This window comes from Grammomys surdaster, unplaced genomic scaffold (assembly GCF_004785775.1).
Source record: "Grammomys surdaster isolate TR1022 unplaced genomic scaffold, NIH_TR_1.0 126158, whole genome shotgun sequence".
In the NCBI taxonomy this organism is placed as follows: Eukaryota; Metazoa; Chordata; class Mammalia; order Rodentia; family Muridae; genus Grammomys; species Grammomys surdaster.
Window position 1 is genome coordinate 6,203,494 of NW_021620966.1, and position 21,471 is coordinate 6,224,964.

Here is a 21,471-nt window from a genome sequence, read left to right on the forward strand (position 1 = left end):
AATACAATGTGGCAAAGAAGAATCTGCATTTAATTCACAGTTTTGAGTAATTCAAGATTCTATGATTAAATGTCTGAGTAGGGCCATTTGCAATCACCATGAACTCGTGGAGATTTTATTATTAGGCTTTTTGTTTTCCTTATTTTCAATGCCAATTTACATATCAAAAAAGCGTTGCTCCTTTTGCTAAGACAGTTAAATAGAATGTATAGTAAAACTGATTCTTAGCAAAGAGAATAAAGTCTTTGTATTTTAAAAGTTTGAAATCATCAGATAAATAATTAATTAGATAAATAACATAAAAGAACAAAGTCAAAAATAATAAAATTTCTTCTTAGTTACATATGAGGGACGGTATTATTTTAAAGTCACCAAAGTAAAGGAAATTTCTACAAACTTAGTGATACGAAACAACAGAAGTTAGTTCTTCCATGATTTGGGAGTCTAGAAGTTTCCATGTTGTCAACTATGTTATTTCTTTCTAGAGACTATAAGGAGAATCTATTCTTTGGCCTTTGTCTTGCTTCTGGTGACATTGTCAATTCTTGACATTTCTTTTTAAAATATAATACCTAACTTATGTGTTATGATTCTGTTTCTCTATGTCTCATTAGAACATCTATAAATTGATGAGAAACTACTTTTACAGAAGATATTATCTTTGGATCCCCAATTTATTTTTTTATAATTTATTTATTTTTTTCAAATCATAATTTTTACTTATTCACACAGGGGTTGTAAACACAGAAAGGCAAGATGTGGGGAAGGGGATGACACTGGAGTATGGGTGTTCAGGGGAAATACAGATATCTTTCAGAACAAGGTCTCGGCTGGTTGAAGGTTCAGGGGACAGGTTGCTATGACTCTGCCTATGATTCTCTTGTCCTTATCTAAGTTGATATTATTTGCCAAGGCTACCTATTTACAAAGTCTATGACTACTCAGGCTGGTAAATTTCCACAAAAGCTGCCGGTTTGCAATAGCTTATAGCCATCTGTTTCAATGTTTTTCCACAGAGACCCAAGACTTGGTGTTAGTATACATGTATGACAGGCCTATTGCTGATTTTAGGCCTATGGCTGATTTTAGGTCTTCAGTGTATAAACAGAGCTGCCCCTGACATCTTTTCCCTTCTCTAAGTATAGAAGGGCTGTGGAAATTCTAATCTAGCAAAGGCCGGGATAGAGGCCTGACCTCCAATAATTGAAGGGGACCTTGTAATGGCTCCAGTGTCCCCCTGTTGTTGTCCAGTGAGGCATGAGATCCCGATGTCTTTTTCCTGGAGAGGAGATACTTTTGACATCAACCCCTATGCAGTCAGGCTTGTCCCTCAGGGAACCCAGAGAGAGATTTCTAACTTTTATTTATATTCCCTTGAAGTGCTTAGCCTCACAGCCTAAGCAAGAATTCTGATGGCCAGTCAGAGGGTGTTCTGGGTGGCCTCTCTCTGCTTGGTCTAGGAGCGGAAGTCCCCTCTTTTAGGTTGGGTGGAGATGGGTTTTGGATCCCCACTTTATTAACTTACAAGGTCTTTTACTAAGCAAGGTCATGTTTCATGTTCTATCAAGACAAAGACTTGGAAGTGACTCACTATAATCATACTTTATTTCAATTCGTTTTATGTTAAAATATTTCACATTGAAAAAATTAATATACTTCAAGATATAAGAGGTATAGGATAAAAAGATCTAACCTTAAATAACATATACTGTGGTTCCATCAGAGAGTCTTTCAAACTTCTATGTGATTTAGGAAATAATTTGAGCATTATTTTTTTGAAGAAACCAAGAATGTTCAATTGTTTGTAAAGCAATCTTTTCTCTAAGAAAAAAATTTGAAATGCTTCTCCATTGTTAAATTTAAAGCAATTTTTAGGAAGTCCTTGTGTTAAATTTTTAAATATGTCTTAATTGAATTTTTCAGATATATCCTTTAATAACATTTCAATATTAAGTTCTGTGAGCATAAAATAATAACTAGACAATACACAATTTTTAGCAAGTATTTCTTATAACTCTTCAAACAATGTTGGAAAAACTATTTGTTCTATATATTACTTAATTAGTGACTCATATTTTATAATCTCATATTTTTATAATGTTTAAATATTTATAAATTAGGAGACTTCATTCTTCACAAAATTAATCTCTACTATGTAAGACTGCATTTTTGTACATAGGTCCATGGGTCTTCATTCAGAGTTCTATATTGTTGATTACCTTCACTATAAGCTCAGAGCAAGTTAAATCAACATTCAGATTCATTACGAAAACAACTGGATCTAGGAACTAAGCTGTGATTGCTGTTATACAGCTAAAGAAATGTGAAAGCTGCATAAGAAAGTCTGCCTGCTTTCATTCGTATTCAATAACTTAACATTTCCTAAAGCTATCTAACAGCTAAAGCTGACTTTAAGCTATCCAATGCTCTATGAGAGCTAGCAGATAGCCTGGCATAGAATATTCAATAGATATTTCTGAACTGATTTGTTGATCTATTTTGTGGTTAAATATGAAATTAGTGGAAAACAAATGGGATTGAAAGATCTTACCTCATTCAAAGCTATATTGTAAGGCACTCCAAAAGCACAAGTTTGATTATTTTACTGTTTGCTTTTTTCTCACTTTTAAATTATTATTCCTCAATCTTATTTTACAGTCCAGTTGTTAATTCCTTCCTGGTCAGCCTTCTTACAGTTTCTCATCTTATTCCTCCTCCCCCATCTTCAAGAGGATGTCCCCACCCCAACCTCATCAAACCTCCCTACTCCCTGAGCCCTCAAGTCTCTCAAGAATTAGATGAAAATTATCCCAGTGAGGCCAGACCAGGCAGTCCTCTACTATATATGTGTCGAGAGGCTCATATTAGCTAGTGTATGCTGCATGGTTAGTAGCTCACCATGTGAGAGATCTTAGGGGACAGGTTAGTTGTAACTGCTTGTCTTCCTATGGAGTAACTCTCCTCCTCAGCCTCTTTCCAGCCTTTTCCCAATTCAACCACAATGGTCCCCAGCTTCTGTCCATTGGTTGGGTGTACATATACAGCAAACCAATATCCAATACCAAATTAAATGAAGACATATTTGAAGAAATCTCATTAGAATCAGAGACAAGACAAGGATACCTACATTCCCCATATCTATTCAGTATAGAACTCAAAGTTCTATCTAGAGAAATAAAACAACAAAGAGAGATCAAGGGGATATATATATATTGGCAAAGAAGAAATCAATGATTTCTGGTATCATCAGTGATATGGTATCATCAGTGAGTGCCAACAATGTGTGTTCTTTTGTGACTGGGTTATCTCACTCAGGATGGTATTTTCTAGCTCCATCCATTTGCCTAAGAATTTCATGAAGTCATTGGTTTTTGTTGTTGTTGTTTGTTTTTGTTTGTTTGTTTGGTTGGTTTGGTTTTTCAAGACAGGGTTTCTCTGTGTATTCCTGGCTGTCCTGGAACTTACTCTGTAGACCAGGCTGGGCTCAAACTCAGAAATCCGCCTGCCTCTGACTCCCAAGTGCTGGGATTAAAGGCGTGCACCACCACTGCCCAGCTGAAGTCATTGGTTTTAATAGCTGAGTAGTACTACTCTATTACGTAAATGTACCACACTTTCTGTATCCATTCCTTTGTTGGAGAACATTTGGGTTGTTTCCAGTTCCTGGCTATTATAAATAAGGCTGCTATGAACATAGTGGATCATGTGTCCTTGTTACATGTTGGAACATTTTGGGGGTATACACCCAGGAGCTCTCAGGGACTAAACCACCAACCAAAGAGTACATATGGAAAGATCCATAGCTCTAGCTGTATATGTAGCACAGGATGGTCTTGTTGGGCATCAAGGGGAGAAGAAGCCCTTGGTCCTGTGAAGGCTCAATGACCTAGTATAGGGAAATGCCAGGACAGGGAGGTGGGAGTGGGTCTATACGTGGGTGAGCACCCTCATAGAAGCAGTGTAAGAGGGGATGGGATAAGGGGTTTCCAGAGGAAAAACCAAAAAAGGGGATAACATTTGAAATGTAAATAAATAAAATATGAAATTAAAAAATTAAAATACTTTGAGATAACTCTAACCAACAAGTGAAAGATTTGTATGACAAGAACTTCAATTCTCCCTAGAAAGAAATCAAAGATTTCAGAAAATAGAGAGACCTCCCATACTCATGGATTGATAGAATTAACAGTAAAAAATGACCATCCTACAAAAAGCAAATTAAAGATTCAATGCAAGCCCCATCAAAATTCCAACTCAATTCTTCAAAGACATGGAAAGAGTAACTCTCAATTACATATGAAAAAAACAATAAAAAAAAACAGGATAGATGGTTTGCTTTTTGATTTCAATGTTTCAAGACTTAAATCATTAGTTAAGTTTAGGGGAACCTGTCAGTAAACAGTTAGCAATAAAAAGAAGTAACTGAAGGATTCATAAGACACTCAGGTGCCCTCACTGCTCCTGTGACTTGACTTCTTGGTAATACATTCCACCTTCTAAAGCCTGCACATCTCCATGTAGTGCTAAGGATGACTGCTGTGTCTGTAGCATACTATCTGTGGGGAGGAGGTGTTAGTTAGGTTCAGACTATCAGATATTCAAGTAAAGAAACAGCAGTACTGAGAAAGTTCAGTACTATTCATGTTTTTAGGCCTCCACTGGGGTTCTTGGGGTAGGGTGACTATTGTACTTGTACAAAGTCTTAACTCTTCTACACATTTCCTGAGTTCACAGGAGAAATATAGAGATACCCTGTAATGGTGACAAGGAATGAAGATATAAATCACTCAGTGACAATTCAGTCTCAAATCTCATTGTATTTTCTACTCTTGTTGAACATAAAATTTCTGTGGCAATCATTTACTCCGCCAGGAGATTTTTTAAAACTTGTTAATTATCTGGTCTTTTATTTTCTGAAAAATAATAATTTTGTGTACTGAACTTGAAAATAACAAAATCAAAATAAAGCAAAAACAACAGTAAAAATAACAAAATAAAATAATACCAATAACAATTAAATACTGATAAAATTTATTAATGCACACTTTTTATCCTTACTGGGTACATTTCTTCATCTAAGTAACACTATATGTAAAGTTTTAAATATAAACAATATTTTTTATTTTCTTAGAGGATGAGATGAGAGCTTTATCCAAGTTGTGTAAAGACATGACTTAGACAGATGCCAAAGCATTGCTTGCTCTGTTCTAATTATCCCTAGACCTGGACCTGGAAGCTTATAGCCTCCATCTAGTCTAATATTTCAAGATGACTGATTCAATCCATCTTCTCTCAGCATCAGTTTGAATGGCTCTGCCTGGACTTATACTAACTTTGACAATCTGTTCTAATCTTCTGGCTCCTTTTCCCTTCACCTGTGTCTAGCTTGTTCTCTCTGCCACCCGTCTTTGTAAAACTGCCATACATATACACTACACCCCATACTACCACTCTTCTCATATTTGCTCTTGAGTAGCCTCTTTTTTCTGTGATTTTCTTGTGTGAGTTGGACGTATCCTATCTCGGATTCATTCTGTCAAATCGTTTTCTGATTAGTCATTTTGTCCGCCCCACAATTGGTCTTCACTTCTGAACATGCCTGCTTTCTTCTACAAACTAATCTTATTTTCATAGGTAGGGATTAAAGGTGTACACTAAAGGTATGTCTGCATTCCAGCCAGATCACACTACAATCCATGGCATGTCTGCATTTCATCCAGATCATATAGACATAGAAGGTATTTAGATGTGATCCCTTGCCAGAGCACCCATGCTGCTGGATTAAAATTCCTATATATGCAAAATGTAAAACAACAACAATAAACATAATGTGCTCATTAACAAAAAATCTATCAATACAAGTTTTATGAGCATATGAAACTCTGTGTATTCCTACATCTGCATCTTGCTGTATAATTGTTATACCACACTAATTCTAGAACCTAACTTTACTTTCTTTTGCTGTGTTTTTCTACCTTTGAGTTCCTAGGATGTACATTACATTTCCTACTCAACATATAATAAAGCTATCAACAAATGCTAAGTGAACCAGAATTGATAATTGAAAATAAATATATATGGAATAAATTACAAACTACAAGTGAATGCCTGTAAGGCATTCTTGTAAGGAATTAAGAATTCAAAGATAAATTAAATGATAGCTATACTGAAGTAATGTATTCATTGTGTGCTATAAAAAAAAACTCATAGTGTACAGAATTAATCAACAATAAAATATGGCCTGATAATAAACTCAGCTGGGTTTTATGTGAAACAGTATTAAACATTATCTGAAAAATAATACATTATATGTTATGTCAAAATATAATCATTTTCTGTTACAACTTTTTTGATGCCAGTTGATTTTAAGGTATCTCTCAAACATAAGCTACAAGATGGTAAAGATAGTCTGTATGTGATTTATCACACAGTCACCAAGAAAACATATATATGCCCCATCATCATACACACAGAAACACAGAGATATACATGTAAACCACAAACAATGTGTACATACACAAACACATGAACAGAGAATCACATATACTTAGACATGCATATGCCCCAAAATGTGCACATATACATACACACAAACACAAATAAAAATGAGAAGCATAAGAAAAAATAGAACAGTATTTTATTTGATGCTTTTGAACTTAAGAGTTAACCTCTGTAAGTTTAATTCAAAGGAGTCTGAATTTATATCTATTTTATTTTATTTCATTTTATTTTTTATTAATCATTCCATTTGTTTACATCTCAAATGATATCCCACTTCTAGGTTACCACTCCATCAACCCCCAATTCGACATCTGTCCTTTCCTTTCCCTTTTGCCTGTATGAGTGTGCTTTCCCACACACCCACCCTCTCCCACCCGACAGTTCCAGCATCTCCCTATGCTGGGGCATCAAACCTCCCTGGGACCAAGGACCTCCTCTCCCATTACAGTCAGGAAAGGCCATCATCTGCTACATATGTATCTTGAGCCGTGGGTCCCTCTCAATAAGGAAGTTCCCCCCCCCCATCATTGTCCTTATCAGTAACAAAATAGAACTAAAGACTTTGACTTTGAAAGTTTTCTAGAATTTTATTGGTCAGCAAAAAAAAAAAATCAGCTTTCCTGTTATTAAAATGATGATATTTCTCCCTTAATTCCTTTTAAACATCAAGGGAAGATTGTCAATCCAGATTTTAGAAGGTAACTTTTTTTCCTCTTATTATTTTCAGAATATATCACCCCTTTTCTTCTGGACAGCAGCCCAAACTTAAAGCTAACAGCATATGTTTAGTTCAATTTATATTCTTAGTGTGGGTAGTAAAGAAAAGAATTACCTATTAAACGAACTGCAAGAACTTGCTAACACATAATCAAAATAGTTGTCTTGAACCATATATATGGGTGATACATGAAGGGGTTGAAAATTGAAGAAAAAAAAATGACACAAAAAGCCTGCGTGTGGGTATGAGTTTATTATCTGGGCAAAGTCTAGAGCCAGTTGTGTAATATGTTCCTGTTATGGATCAACTGGGCTTAGAAAATGTTTAGTAGATTCCATAATGACCTTGGATGACTAGGTGGAAATAAAATAAACAAGTATCAGGAAATGTTGCAATGCTGATAAGGTTAGCATTGATATGTAATATCAATGCTATATGATATCAAATACAAAGTATCTGTTTATGTATGTTCATTGGTGAGTCCAAGGACCATTCAGTTTGCCTATGCAGTGAGGAATGTACTAGAGAAGGGAGGAAAACAGCTTTTTGAGAAGCTTAACAGTACTTTGTCTCTCTATGGTACTAGAAGAGTTTATTACACAACTAGATCCATTTGGTAACAGCGAGAAAAACGGCATCCCATATGGGACAAAGTCTAAGGAGAGAATGTGTCTTTTAATAGCAAGATAGGCAAAACGACCAGAAAGGCAGACTGGAACAGGTGATTGTGATTTTCAAGTACCAATATGTATGAAAATGAAAAACATCAATAAGGCCTAAGCTTCACATGCTCAAGAAATCAAGTTACAGAAGGAAAGACATATGTTTATGATTTCAAAGGGCCCAGTCCATTATCTGAGGAGGGTAAGGGTAGCACATACCAGCTCACAGTGTGGTTTCCAGGACGCAGTACTGAGCTGAGTACTGTTTGATGTGTTCAATGGAGATATTTATTTTGTTTGTTTATCTTCTTTTACCTTTACTCCTACACATTCCCTAAGCTCATGTGAGGTGCCACCAAAATCCAAGATGTGTTATCCATGCCTACTTAGTTAACCTCTGAAAATATAATCATACACAAATACACTGGTGAGCTTTATTGTTGCTTTATATATGTTCCTATATCCCAGGGAACCAATCATTGATAGTAACTGTCATGGTCAGAATTGGTATTATTTCACATATAAATAAAATTAAATCAAAACTAGCTGAACAAAAAAATAGTTGTTTTAGTTTAAATAAATGTATTAATATCTTGATCATTTCTCATCATAATCTGCTTTCCAAACATAAGAGGAGAAATCATGACTGGGTTCTTAGGAATAAAAGCACATGTGTCACCATGACAAACATTTAGGGTCAATTCTCCCAACCTTTCCTAAAAAATGATTGGCTATGTTCCATTCCCACAATTTACTTGGGAAAATATCAGACTTTACTGGGTCTATTGGCTATTTAGATTGTCTAATAACATAGTGAGGATTCAGGAGAGGGCCACTGGAAAGGACATTTTATCTTGGGGACAACAGCAAAGAGGTGCCAATGGGACCTCAGCACCTGGTAAACTTCAGTGTGAGAGTGTTTTTCCTCAAAATCCTTAGAATAAATGGTACTCAAGGTTCCTAGGCATAATTAAAGTGGGAATAGGTCCTCTCTTCCTGCTGCTCCAGGGGGTACATTTCATTGATATAGTAGCTAATGGCACCAGTTCCCAGAAAAAACAGAATACCAGAGCTTTGAGATAACAACAGATCCAAGTAGAAGTCAACTATATAATAAATAGCCTTGGAGGCCAGACAGATTTGTCATCGAAGCCAAGTCACAACAGCAAGCCTTCATCAGGTCAATATCTAAAAGATTTATAGGATGCTAACAGTCTCTGGGACCACCAACATGCTACATGTATGTGCTTTGGAAAGCTGCAGGCATTACTTACAAAGACAGAATGCTTGGTTGATTGTGATCTGCATAGCTAAAGGATTAGAAATGCCTGGAGTAAATGGAGCCTGTAGATGCTGCTCAGTACTAGAATGCAGGCAGGGGCTGGAGAGTCCCTGTGCTGGGTTGTGAGTACATCATTACCATAGCACTTTTACTGTGGACAGCATTGTTGTGCACGCGCAATGCCTTTTACCACTCTTTCTCAGAGGCTGCAGCTGTGCTGTCCTTATCACATTTCTAGACTCCATTACAGTACCAGGGTAGGTTCATTATTCAAATTCCTGTCAGAGATGTGCTAACCAATTTTTAGCAATTGGCCTGTCTTATAAAGAAAGCAACCCAACACTTTCACAAAGAATATAATAGCTTTTTTCCGAAGGTTTAGTAAAAGAAATCCAAAACGCTATATTGCTTTTATACTTCTTTTTGGCACAACTAAGTGTTAATGGTGACTCTTTTTTTTTTTTTTTGATACATCAGATTTCTAAGAGCGAGTTATTTATTTTTTTTTTTTTTTAGATGTAAGGCATTTGGGGAGGCCATTGACTTTTTCAGGGCAATTGAACTAAAATCTTAAATCGGCCATGTGTGAGGTTATTTATGGTGGCTATTTTGTGACAGAGGCAATTTACTGTGACTCTATCCATGTTCTGGTTTTTCAACAAAATTCATTTCTTATTTGTTTACTTGACTTCCTATCATTTTAGGATTTGTGCAAAGCTAAAAAAAAAAAGTATTATACACTTTTGAAAAATAAGTGAAATTCTTTTAAGTGACTTTGGCTTTCTTTCTACTCACCAGTCTCTATTTTTCAATTACATTCTTCCTCCTCAATGTCTACTGAGGTATTCATTCACTTGAGGAATCGCATTTGCTGCAGTACATATCTACATGCTTGTCTCTAGAATTACTTGCAGCTGGTTTTCCTCTATGTCTCTGTTTTAGAACACAGATCTTTGCCCTTTTGGCCCATATTTACAATTCAATGCATATGTAATGGAAATACACAGCAAATTACACCGCAGAGCTGGTTGTCTGGATTGCATTTCTGTACTTGTTTGCACCAGTGGTCATGGCAAAGGTCTAAACTATGATATTTAACAACAGAAATCAATTGACTTAGTTCTTGGGTCTAGAAGTGTAAAATCAAGGTATTGACAGGAAAAATAGCTTTTGAGTCATCAAAGTAGATAGAATTGATTTGCTTCAGCCTCCGACCCGGCAATTTTCCTTTAGACTTTGGTGATTCTTGGCCTCTGTTTTGTTATCACAGGCTTGGCCTCTTTTTCGTGCTGTCTTCTCCCTAAGTATATCTGTCTGGAAACTTGACAATTTTATATTTATCATTGGACCACATTTCATACTTATGAACTGTACATAAAATAATGGCAATTGATAAGTAAATTCACTACACTAAGAAATGGCTAGGGCTTTGAACATGTGAACTGAGTATGGAAAATATGACTGTACTGCTTACAGATTCTTATACTAACTTCCCTGACCAAGCATTGGTTCTACTGAGTTTGGAATAATATGACCACTGTTCACTATAGCATGCTTTAATGAGGAGCAAGAAAATCAATATCTAGGAAGAACATAGATTATGTCCTGAAAATACTAATCACTACTGATAATAAACTTATTTTGATAATTATACATTTCAGTGAATACAAAATTATACAGAGTGACTTTTTAATTGAAATATGCAAACTTTGTGCTATGTTTCTGTATTTTTTTCCAAAAGAATTGGGGGTATCATCTTTAGATACCAGGTAAAGTCAATTAGTAAAGGGTCATGATATTTTCTACTAAAAACCCTCTATAATGATGATATATAACAGGCACCTCTAACTAAAAAGGAAAATACAATCACATAGAGTTGGCAGGATGGTTTGGTAGGTAAACATATGTCCTCCTAAGCTTGATGAACTGAGCTGAATCTCCAAGATCCATGTGGTGGAAAGAGATAACCACTCCTTCAGGTTGTTCTCTAACATACACACACACACACATTTCACATACAAATAGTCGATACACAAAAATAGCCCATACACACTACACATATACACCAAACACACACAAACACATGCACATACACACACACACACACACACACCACCATACCATACACAGACATACTACACTCCCACATACATATCACATACATGTATCATACATACATAAATACCCTCACACACACTACATACATACACCACATATTATGCACACACTACACACACACAAACACACACATGCATACATACCATACAAACACTCTACACATACACACACCATACAAACCCACAGGCACACAATGCACACACATGCATACATGCATACATACATACATACATACATACATGCACATTACAACACATACATCAAACACTCACAAAAATCTCACACACATATATCACACACACTATATATATTATGAGTCTCCCACAAACATAATAAATAAATAAATAAATAAATAAATAAATAAATTTTCAAGTATATTTGTGGCATATTGCCACAGACAATATTGTATATTCTGGTAGCTATTAGCTCTCCCACAATCTAGTTCAGAAAGTCATGTGACTCACACGCTTTAGGGCTTTGTTAAAGAAATTGCTACTGTAGTTGTTTTTATTTGCAAAGTTTATAGATTTTTACCATAAAATTCTAAATGTACATTTTTCATACATTACTTTAATGTGGGGGAAAAAGAAATAGCTAGAAAATTCTCTCAGACTCACTAAACTAAGGAAGGAAAATATTCAATACTCTCCAATGTAAATGAGTAGCATATTTCATTATGATATAGCTGTATAAATGCATGTACTTCTATAATTTTATAATAATAAGGCTTTGAGCTTTTCTTTATACATGTACTTTCTGAAGAACCATTAAAACCTTTCCACCGGCTTGCACATTGTGTTTTATGGTGTGATATTGACAAAATGATAAAGTTCTTGCTGTAATTTGTTTGCACATTATTTTTAAACGTGCTTCAAGCTTATAAGCATAGGGATTGTAGAGAACATTTTAAAACAATTAAAAAGATAACAAAATCATGAGACTTCAAAGCAATAGAAAAAACTTTAAATGATATCATAAAAAGTTCAGGTTTCCAGAAGTCTCTGTTTTGACAAACATGATGTTAGGTTTATTATTGTTGTTATTGTTGTTATTATTTTGTTTGATTTGTCATTAAGTTGTTTGTGGCAAAATCATAGTTCAATTAATGTTGCCTTGTGTGTATTCACATATCATCACATGTGTGTTTACATAGCCATTACCCCAATATTTTCTTCTAAAATTTGGTGATCTATTTCTCTTGCCTCAATGCCTTATCCACTAGTTATCACATTAGGCTAGCTTTCATTTTATTTATAAAAAAAAATAAGTGTATTTGAGGTGGGATTGCAAGCTGGTACAACCACTCTGATAATCAGTCTGGTCGTTCCTCAGAAAATTAGACAGTATTATCTGCGGACCCAGCTATACAACTCCTAGGCATATACCCAAAAGATGCTCTAACATATAACAAGGACACATGCTTCACTAAGTTGATAGCAGCCTTATTTATAATATCCAGAAGCTGGAAACAACCCAGATATCCGTCAACAAAAGAATGGATACAGAAAATGTGGTACATATACACAATGGAGTATTATGCAGCGATAAAAGCAAAGACTTCGTGAAATTTTTAGGCAAGTAGATGGAACTAGAAAATGTAACGTGAGTGAGGTAATCCAGACACAAAAGAACTCAGATGGTATGTACTCACTAATAAGTGGATAGTAACCCAAAAGATCACAATGCAAATGATACAACCTACAGACCATACGGAGTGTTAAAGAAAGGAAGATCAGAAGGTAGATGCTTCAGTCCTGCCCTGACAGGGGAAACAGGACAACTGTGGGAGATGGGAACAAAGGGACAAGAGCGGGAGAAAGGAGGAGGAAATAAGGGTAGCAGTATCAGAATCTGGAGGACAGTTGAAAAAGGTACAGATAGTCAGGAACTTGAATAAAAATAGGTAGCAGGTGGGGAGGGATGAGGAACTTGGGATTGCCACTGCTGGGCCTCAGACATCAGAGAAAAGTGAGGCTCCCAGGACCCAATGGAATTGACTTTAGCTGTTATGCACAGAGAAGGGGTAGACAGAACCTATGGAGACCACCTCCAGTAGATAGGCACAGCCCCTATTAGAGGGCTTGAGCCACCCATCCGTCTAAAGGTTTTTTTTTAACTCAGAAATGTTTCTGTCCAAAGGAAGAACATGGACCAAAAAAAAAAAAAAAATGGAACAGAGACTGAAAGAACAGCCAATTTGGGAATAGCCCCACCTGGGGATACATCATGTCTATAGACACCGAGCTCTACACTCTTGCTGTGGTCAAGAGAAGCTTGCAGGTAGGACCAGCAGCTGACCAATATAGAGGCGGATGCTTGGAGGCAACCATCAGGCTGAACTCAGGGAACCTGGTGGGGGAGCTGGCAGAAGGACTGGAGGACCGGAGGGGGATTGCAATCCTATTGGAAGAACAACATAGGCTGGCCTGATCACCTAGCTCTCCCAGAGTCTAGACCACCAACCAAGGAGTGCACCTAAAGGGATCTTTGACTACAGATGCATATGTAGCAGAGAATGGCCTTGCCTGACAGAAATGAGAGGGAAGGCCCTTTGTCCCGGGAAAGTTTGATGCCCCAGAGTAGGGGGATGCTAGAACGGTGGGGCAGCAGAGTGTGGGTAGGTGGGTGGGTGAGGGAGCACTCTCATACAGGAAACATGGAGGGGAGAGGGCAGATGTGGGATGGGAGGGTGGCAGAGGGGTATCCAGAAAGTGGGATATCATGGGATGGGGTGTGGGTAGAGTGGGTAACCAGGAATTGGAATATCAGTTGAGATGTAAACGAAGGGAATGATTAATAAAATTATAAAACAAAACAAAAACAAACAAACAAACAAACTAAAAACAAAACAAATAATGAAAATGCACCAAATCTTACTTGTTGGTTTTTAGAGGAAAAATTAATGAATGCAGAGACCTCCAGAAATTTAATTTGCTATGTAATTACTAAAAATCATCTCTTTCTATTTGGTAAAATGTTCATGTTCTATTTATTGTAATGAACTATTTTTTTAAAAGTGTAAGAATGCAATCAAACAGAATGTGTTTATGCTTATTTTTTATGGATTATAGGTCTCTGTGTTCCATAATTATAAGACATCCACACCTATGTTGATATAAATAATTTACTATGCTTTTTCCTGAGCCAAAGTGCATTCCTTTTCATTACATATTATGGTTTATCCATTTATCTAGTGACATTCAGGTAGGCTTCTGTTGTGGTTATTGAAAATGAAGCTGTATTAATATACCAGCTACTTTGACGATTCTCAGTTCATTTAAACTGAAATGTGGGAATTAATTGGTAATGTCTTATTCTATTTTTTTCTTTTATAAAAAATTTATTTTTGAGATTTTATTATAGTTACATTTCTCCCTTCCTTTACCTCCCTATAAACCCTCTTGTGTTTCCTTCAAATTTATGACTCCTTTCCTCACTAGTGGAAATTGCATACATATTTTTAGCCCATTCAGCCCATATAATGTTACCAGTCTGTGTTTTCAGAGCTGACCATTTGGCAATACAGAAACAATTTTCATGCTCTTCCTTGGGGAAAGGCACTTCTCATAACTTCTAGCTTATATCAGAGACATCAATGAACATACTAAAATGGATTGGGAAATTCCACAAGACCTCAAATCTACACAAAGAATTACAAATATGTATTAGAATTGCAGACTGGGGGTAAGGAACCAGTTTCACTTGTATTGGGGTGGTGGCTTAGGCATCAGGAAGCCCTGAAATTTGTCCGCAGAATGTACATAAAGGCACATTAGCATGCTTGTAATACCAAAGCCCCGGGAAGAAGGAAGTAAGTACATATTTGGTGCTTTCAGATCAGCTACTCAAACTAGGTGATTTCCAGACCAGTGAGAGACCTTGTCTCGAAAAGGAAAAGGAAGGGGGCATACCCTGAAGAATGACATTCAAGATTGCAAGACTGTCCTCCACCTATATGGGTTCCTATATACTCCTACTCTTATCACAATGAAAAATAACATATATCTGTAAAATGACTAAGTAACCAGTGTTTGAGAGTTTAACTCAATCCATATTTCCCTATACCTGTCAAATGTATGCTCCAACAATTTTAGTAGGCTTTATCTTTAGGTTGAACAAGATTTTTTGAGACCCATGATAGTGTCACACATGCAGTTGCTAACTTATCTAACAAGGTCTCCTCTCAACTAATGTGTCTGTTCAAATCCTTCATATGTTTTGTCACTTTTACTTATAATTAGAGATGTTAGGTTTTGTAAATTTAAGATACAAATCTTATTAGATACATGACTTGAAAATATTTACTCTGAATCTATAGCTTCTTTTCTTTGCCCTTAGTAGCTTTTTTTTTAAATTGGCAATAAATTTATCAAGCTTTTCTCAATCTTTGCCTCTGTCTTTCATGTTCCTCCACCTCATCTTCTTTCTCCTTCATTATCATCTCTCTGTCAGCTCTCTCCCCCTCTCCCTCTCCTTCCTCCCCCCCTTTCTCCTACATTGTGATAGGATCTCATCATACAGTCCTGGAATTGTAAGGATACTCTATCATTCTTGACTATTAACTTTTTATTAAAACAATTTTAAGTATTCATTTTATGTTTGAGATTGACATAATTACATCAGCCCTGTTCTCTTTTGTTCCTCCAAGATGTCCCATGTATACCACCTTGTTCCTTTTTCAAATCCATGACCTCTTTTCATCAATTATCACATGCATCTACGTATATGTGAATACATGTATATCCCTAAATATAACCTGCTCATACATAAAAGTAACTTTTTTCAAACATGTCTCCCAAACTTTGATCTATTTAGATATTGTTATAACAATAAATTTCTCTCAATTAGTATGGCTATGTAATAAGTTTATACTTTGGAGTGAAGTAAAATATTCTTTAAACTTTATTGCTTTTGAAAACTAAAACAAATGTCTGAGACAAGAAGGGTACAGAATGTTGAAAGAAAACAATTAGGAGCTACTTCTAATATCTCTCCAGAAAGTGCCAAACCTCAAGGAACATGGAAGCTACATACAGCAGTGGTTTCTACTTATTCCTCTCTACCACATCACAAGGTAGAGCCTGCTAGAGTCAGAGGAACTTGAGAACTTTATGTTTAAGCTATGCATAAGTGACACCAATTTTCACTCTAAATATTAGTGTTGATCCTGATCTTAGTTGGATAAGATAATATTTTGTTGTGGGTAATATTTAATGCAATGTCTCAACTGATCCAAGTGTTTAGAATGATTATTTAATACCTACCCTTAAAGGCAACATCTTTATAGCCCTCCATCCCAAAGCTAAGGAAATATTAGGGAATAGAGACTGTAAAGAATTTAAGAGTCAGAGAATGGGAAAAGTGATATGAAATGCTGTCTTCTGGATGTGACTTGGTTAGTCAGTCACACATGTCCTTAGTCTAACAACTATGGTTACAAAAACAAACAAGAACAAAAACAAAAACAAAAAAGAAAAACAAAACAAAAAAACACAAAAACAAAAAAAACCAAGCTGTTCAATGTTCTAATGTGCATGTTAAAGTGGCTCATGAAACTGCAGTCCTATAACAAAAGCTATTGGCATTTAAAATCTGCTAAGAAAGAAGGTTTTTCTTTTTTATTTTTTCATGAAAACATACAGCCACTGGTAAATTGTCCATGATCCAGTAAATAACCCAATACCTATTCCCATGCATACAATCCTAAAAAAATTCAGTGGGCTAAAAATAAATGAAATGGAAACTTAAGAGTCAGCTCTGCAGTTAAAACCACATATTGCTCTTGTAGGGTAGGGTACCCCAGTTAAGTTCCAAGAATTGTTCTCTATTAGTTCATATTGTCTGTAATGCCAGCATAAGTGTCTGGCGTCCATGGGAATCTGCTCTCATGTACACATACCCACATAGCATACACGGATACATGTGTGATTTAAAATTAGAGAAAAAAATCATGAAAGTAGAAAGAATTACTGGGAAAGAGAAAGATTCCAGATTAAATGAGGGAGGGTAGGAGAGAATACTGACATATATTATATGCACCAATATGATAAAATACATTTTATAGATATAGGAAATTATTAAAGAATAAATTTTAAAAAGAATGGCTAATGTTTGAGCTACTCTGGTGGATGTCAGGTAATATTGTTGACAGGTATGATGGGTAATCTTTGTTGTCAACCTGACTTTATCTGGAATCAGCAGCAGGGTACCTCTGTGATAGATTTTTTTGATTAGTTCATTTGAGGTGGGAACTTATTCTAAGTCTGGACCACATCTTTTTGTTTCAGTCTACATAAAATTACATTTAGAAATTATGCTTTTGCTTGGTTTTACTCACTTTTATTCACTGCAACTTTATCTTTCCTCTTGCTGAGGCATCCCTTTCCTGTTACTAGAAGCTACTGTGTTGGTACTCTGGGACTCCAATGTAGACTAATGACCAATATTTCTTTAGGAATTCCCCAAGATTCCACAGTATCAGATTGGAACGTCTGAGACATATAGTCTAGGAACAGTTGTAAGATTCATGACCTTTCTGTGTGGAGACAGTCATTATTGAACTAGTTGAATGAAATCCAGCATTTAAGCCACTCTAATAAGTATCTCGTGTGTGTGTGTGTGTGTGTGTGTGTGTGTGTGTATAATTAGTTCTGTTATTTTAGAGAACACTGACTAATAAAATTGTAGAGATACAATTTTAAAAAATGAATTTCTTAACATGTTATCAAGAAAATGAGAGTTATATTTCAATTTAATGTGTTCTCTAGCTTCTCTTGGCAATTTTTGGAAGGTTTCAGAAAGTAAAACTTGTGAACTTTTTTGCTAGCTTTATCAATGGATGCTAACTCTTGGTTATTTGTTTTATTAAAATTCGTATTGTTTCCTATTAAGCAAGAAAATGTATTTTCATATACTAATCTAATATTCCCTTTTTACATAGATCATTTTAAAGTTTATTTTTCTATTTTTATTTTATTGAAAAATAGATTGTTTTTATCCAACAATATGTATTCATTATTTATAGTGGTTATTTACTAAATTTTACTGGCATTTATTCAAAGGTGTTCATGCTGTCTATGGATAAAGATATTTCTTCCATTCCAATCTATATGTTTTCTTCTTTCATTTTTATTGAAAATATATTTTATATAATATATTCTGATGATAGTTCCTCTACACAACTACTCCCAAGTCCTCCCCACATATGTTTTCATACAAATTCTCACACTTTCTTTCTCTTTGACCTTAAAAACCATACACAGCAATTAAAAAGTAGGACACATATCTAAACATATTATTCTTTACAGGGGACTATCTAATGGCTGAGAAACACTTAAAGAAAGAAATGTTCAACATCATTAGCCATCAGGGAAATTAAAATGAAAATGATTCTAAGATTCCATCTAACAGCTGTCAGAATATCTAAGACCAAAAACTCAAGCAACAGCTGATGAATGCAAGCATTTGGAAAAGAGAGAACACACTTCCATTGCTGGTGGGAGTAGAAACTTGTGCAGTCACTTTGGAAAACAATTTAGAGTTTAACAGAAAATTTGGAATTGAATTACCTCTACACCTAACTATACCATTCCTCTACATGTAGGACTCCAAAGGGCTGCTATGCCCTGGCTGAGCCTTTCTGTATGCTGCTGTCTACTAAGTAACATTCTGTGGGTCCTCTAGGATCAAAACATCCTGACTAAGGCATGGTGCCCCAGGAAGGGAATTTACACTTGACATCCTATTGCCCCCCAGTTGAGTTTCTGTTTTTTTCCTGAGTTTGTATTTTTTCTTCCCTGGCTTGGTGTATATATTGAACATGCTCAGTAAAGGCATTGGCATTCTCTCACAATGGATGACCCGAGTCTGAGTATTTCTTTAATCCCCCAGGCATATGCCCAAGCTCGGTACAGCGGGCAGCACGGGCATTGTCAAGTGGAGGTTCCACTGAGATCAGGAAAGAGAGGAGAACCTGATGGGACGTTCCTGGAAGGAGCCAGCTGGACCAGTTCAGAGAGTGGAACGTATTGGAGAAGTGGCGCAGGATCAAACCGAAAGCAGCGCTATGAGAGTGTGAGCTTTGATCACGCCATGGGAATTGTGAGCTCCTTTCTACATGTATTGACACAGGATGATGCAGGTAAGGAATCCTTGCACGAGGTGGAGAATAGCTCCAGCTCTGAGGATGAAGAAGAAATTTTAGAAAAGGAAAAATTGAAGAAATGCAAGGTCAAAAAATGGGAACGGGAGCCTGGAAAAGGGGAAGCGAGAGCAGATGAGCTACTCAGTTCCCTGGTGGCTGCGGTGGCACAATGGCCAGGCAGCAGCAGTGGTGGTGGGTGGCTGCAGGAGCTGCAGAGGCCGCAATCTGCACCAGCTATACCGAATAAAACCAAGAAAGAGAAAGAACCACCAAAACTAGTGAAAAGTGGAAAAGGTTTAAAAGAAGGAGAAGGACAAGATACAGAAGAAGTAGAGATAGCCAGCAGGAAAAACAGCCTCGGAGGTGTCCAGTCTTTGACACCTACTAAAATAAAAGTACCAGTCCCTCAGCAAATTGTAGTCCCTGTGAAGAAAGGCAAATGGCAGAACTCTTCATGGGTTAATGCCAGCAATAATAGAGAACTGCAAAAATTCCCATCTTTGCAAGATGATCCTCCTGTGGGTCAAGAGAAGCTTTTTATCCAGAAGCTAAGTCAGGGTTGTATCCTCTTTGACTTTGCTTCTGACCCACTGAGTGACTTAAAATGGAAAGAAGTAAAGTGAACTGTGCTAAGCGAAATGGTGGAACATATCACCCACAACCAGAACTCGATCACAGAGCCCATTTACGCCAAAGCCGTCCACACGTTTGCAGTTAATATGTTTCGAACCTTACTACCCTCCTCCAATCCTACGGGAGCAGACTTTGACCCAGGAGGAGATGAACCAATGTTAGAAGCAGCTTGGCCTCATCCACAGCTTGTTTATGCATTTTTCTTAAGATTTTTAGAGTCTCCAGATTTCCAGCCCAATATAGCAAAGAAATATATTGATCAGAAGTTTCTATTGCAGCTTCTAGAACTCTTTAATAGTGAGGATCCTTGGGAGAGAGATTTTCTAAAAATGACCCAGCACAGAATCTATGTGAAGTTCTTAGCCCTGCTTGCTTATATCAGGAAACGGATCAGTAATATATTTTATAGGTTTATCTATGAGACAGAGCACCACAGTGGCATAGCAGAATTACTGGATATCCTGAGAAGTATAATTAATGGATTTGCCTTACCATTAAAGGAAGAGCACAAGATTTTCCTGTTGAAGGTGTTGCTGCCCTTACACAAAGTGAGGTCCCTGAGTGTCTACCATCCCAAGCTGGCATACTGTGTCATGCAGTTTTTAGAGAAGAACAGCACCCTCACTGAACCAGTGGTAATGGCACTTCTCAAATACTGGCCAAAGATTCACAGTCCAAAAGAAGTAATGTTCTTAAATGAATTAGAAGAAATTTTAGATGTAATTGAACCATCAGAATTTTTGAAGATTATGGAGCCTCTTTTCCAACAGTTAGCCAAATGTGTTTCCAGTCCTCACTTCCAGGTGGCATAGTGGGCACTCTATAACTGGAATAATGAGTATATCTTGAGTTTAATCAGTGACATAGCAGTGAAAATGCTGCTTATCATGTTTTCATCCTTATACTGCAATTCAGAGCCCTCTTGGGATACATTCTGCTTTCTCTCTGACTCCTACTGGAGAAACCCCTAGTTCTGCTTTTCCTGTCTATTGTCTGTCCTTGGTGTGCCAATCTGTTAATTGTCTGTTTTTGTTTCATTGTTCTATGTTAAAAAAAATGTTTATTGGGTATGGTTAAAAATTCAACTTTGATAATAGAAATTTGGTTTAACTAGTAACTCAAGGCTGGAGAGATGGCTCAGCCATTAAAGGCCAGGCTATAGTGGAAAGAGGACATTTAACTTTAAAAAATTATCTGAAAAAACAAAAAGGGGGGAGGTTACCTCACCTCATGCAAGATTATCCTTTATTTTGTATATTTTAAATTTTTTATTAGTGGTTAATGATGCATTGTCTGCAGGAGACAGACATTGGAAACGAGGTCAGAAGGGACCCGGCTTGGAGAAATGGAAAGGTCCTGACCCTGTATTAGTCAGGGTGAGAGGTTCTATATGTATTTTTTTTCTAAAGATGCT

At 36.4% G+C, this 21,471-nt stretch overlaps 1 pseudogene; it reads left to right on the forward strand.

Annotated features, from left to right (window-relative positions):
• The first annotated feature begins 19,372 nt into the window (after positions 1-19,372).
• LOC114612330 lies at positions 19,373-20,968 on the forward strand (annotated as a pseudogene).
• The last annotated feature ends 503 nt before the right edge of the window (positions 20,969-21,471 follow it).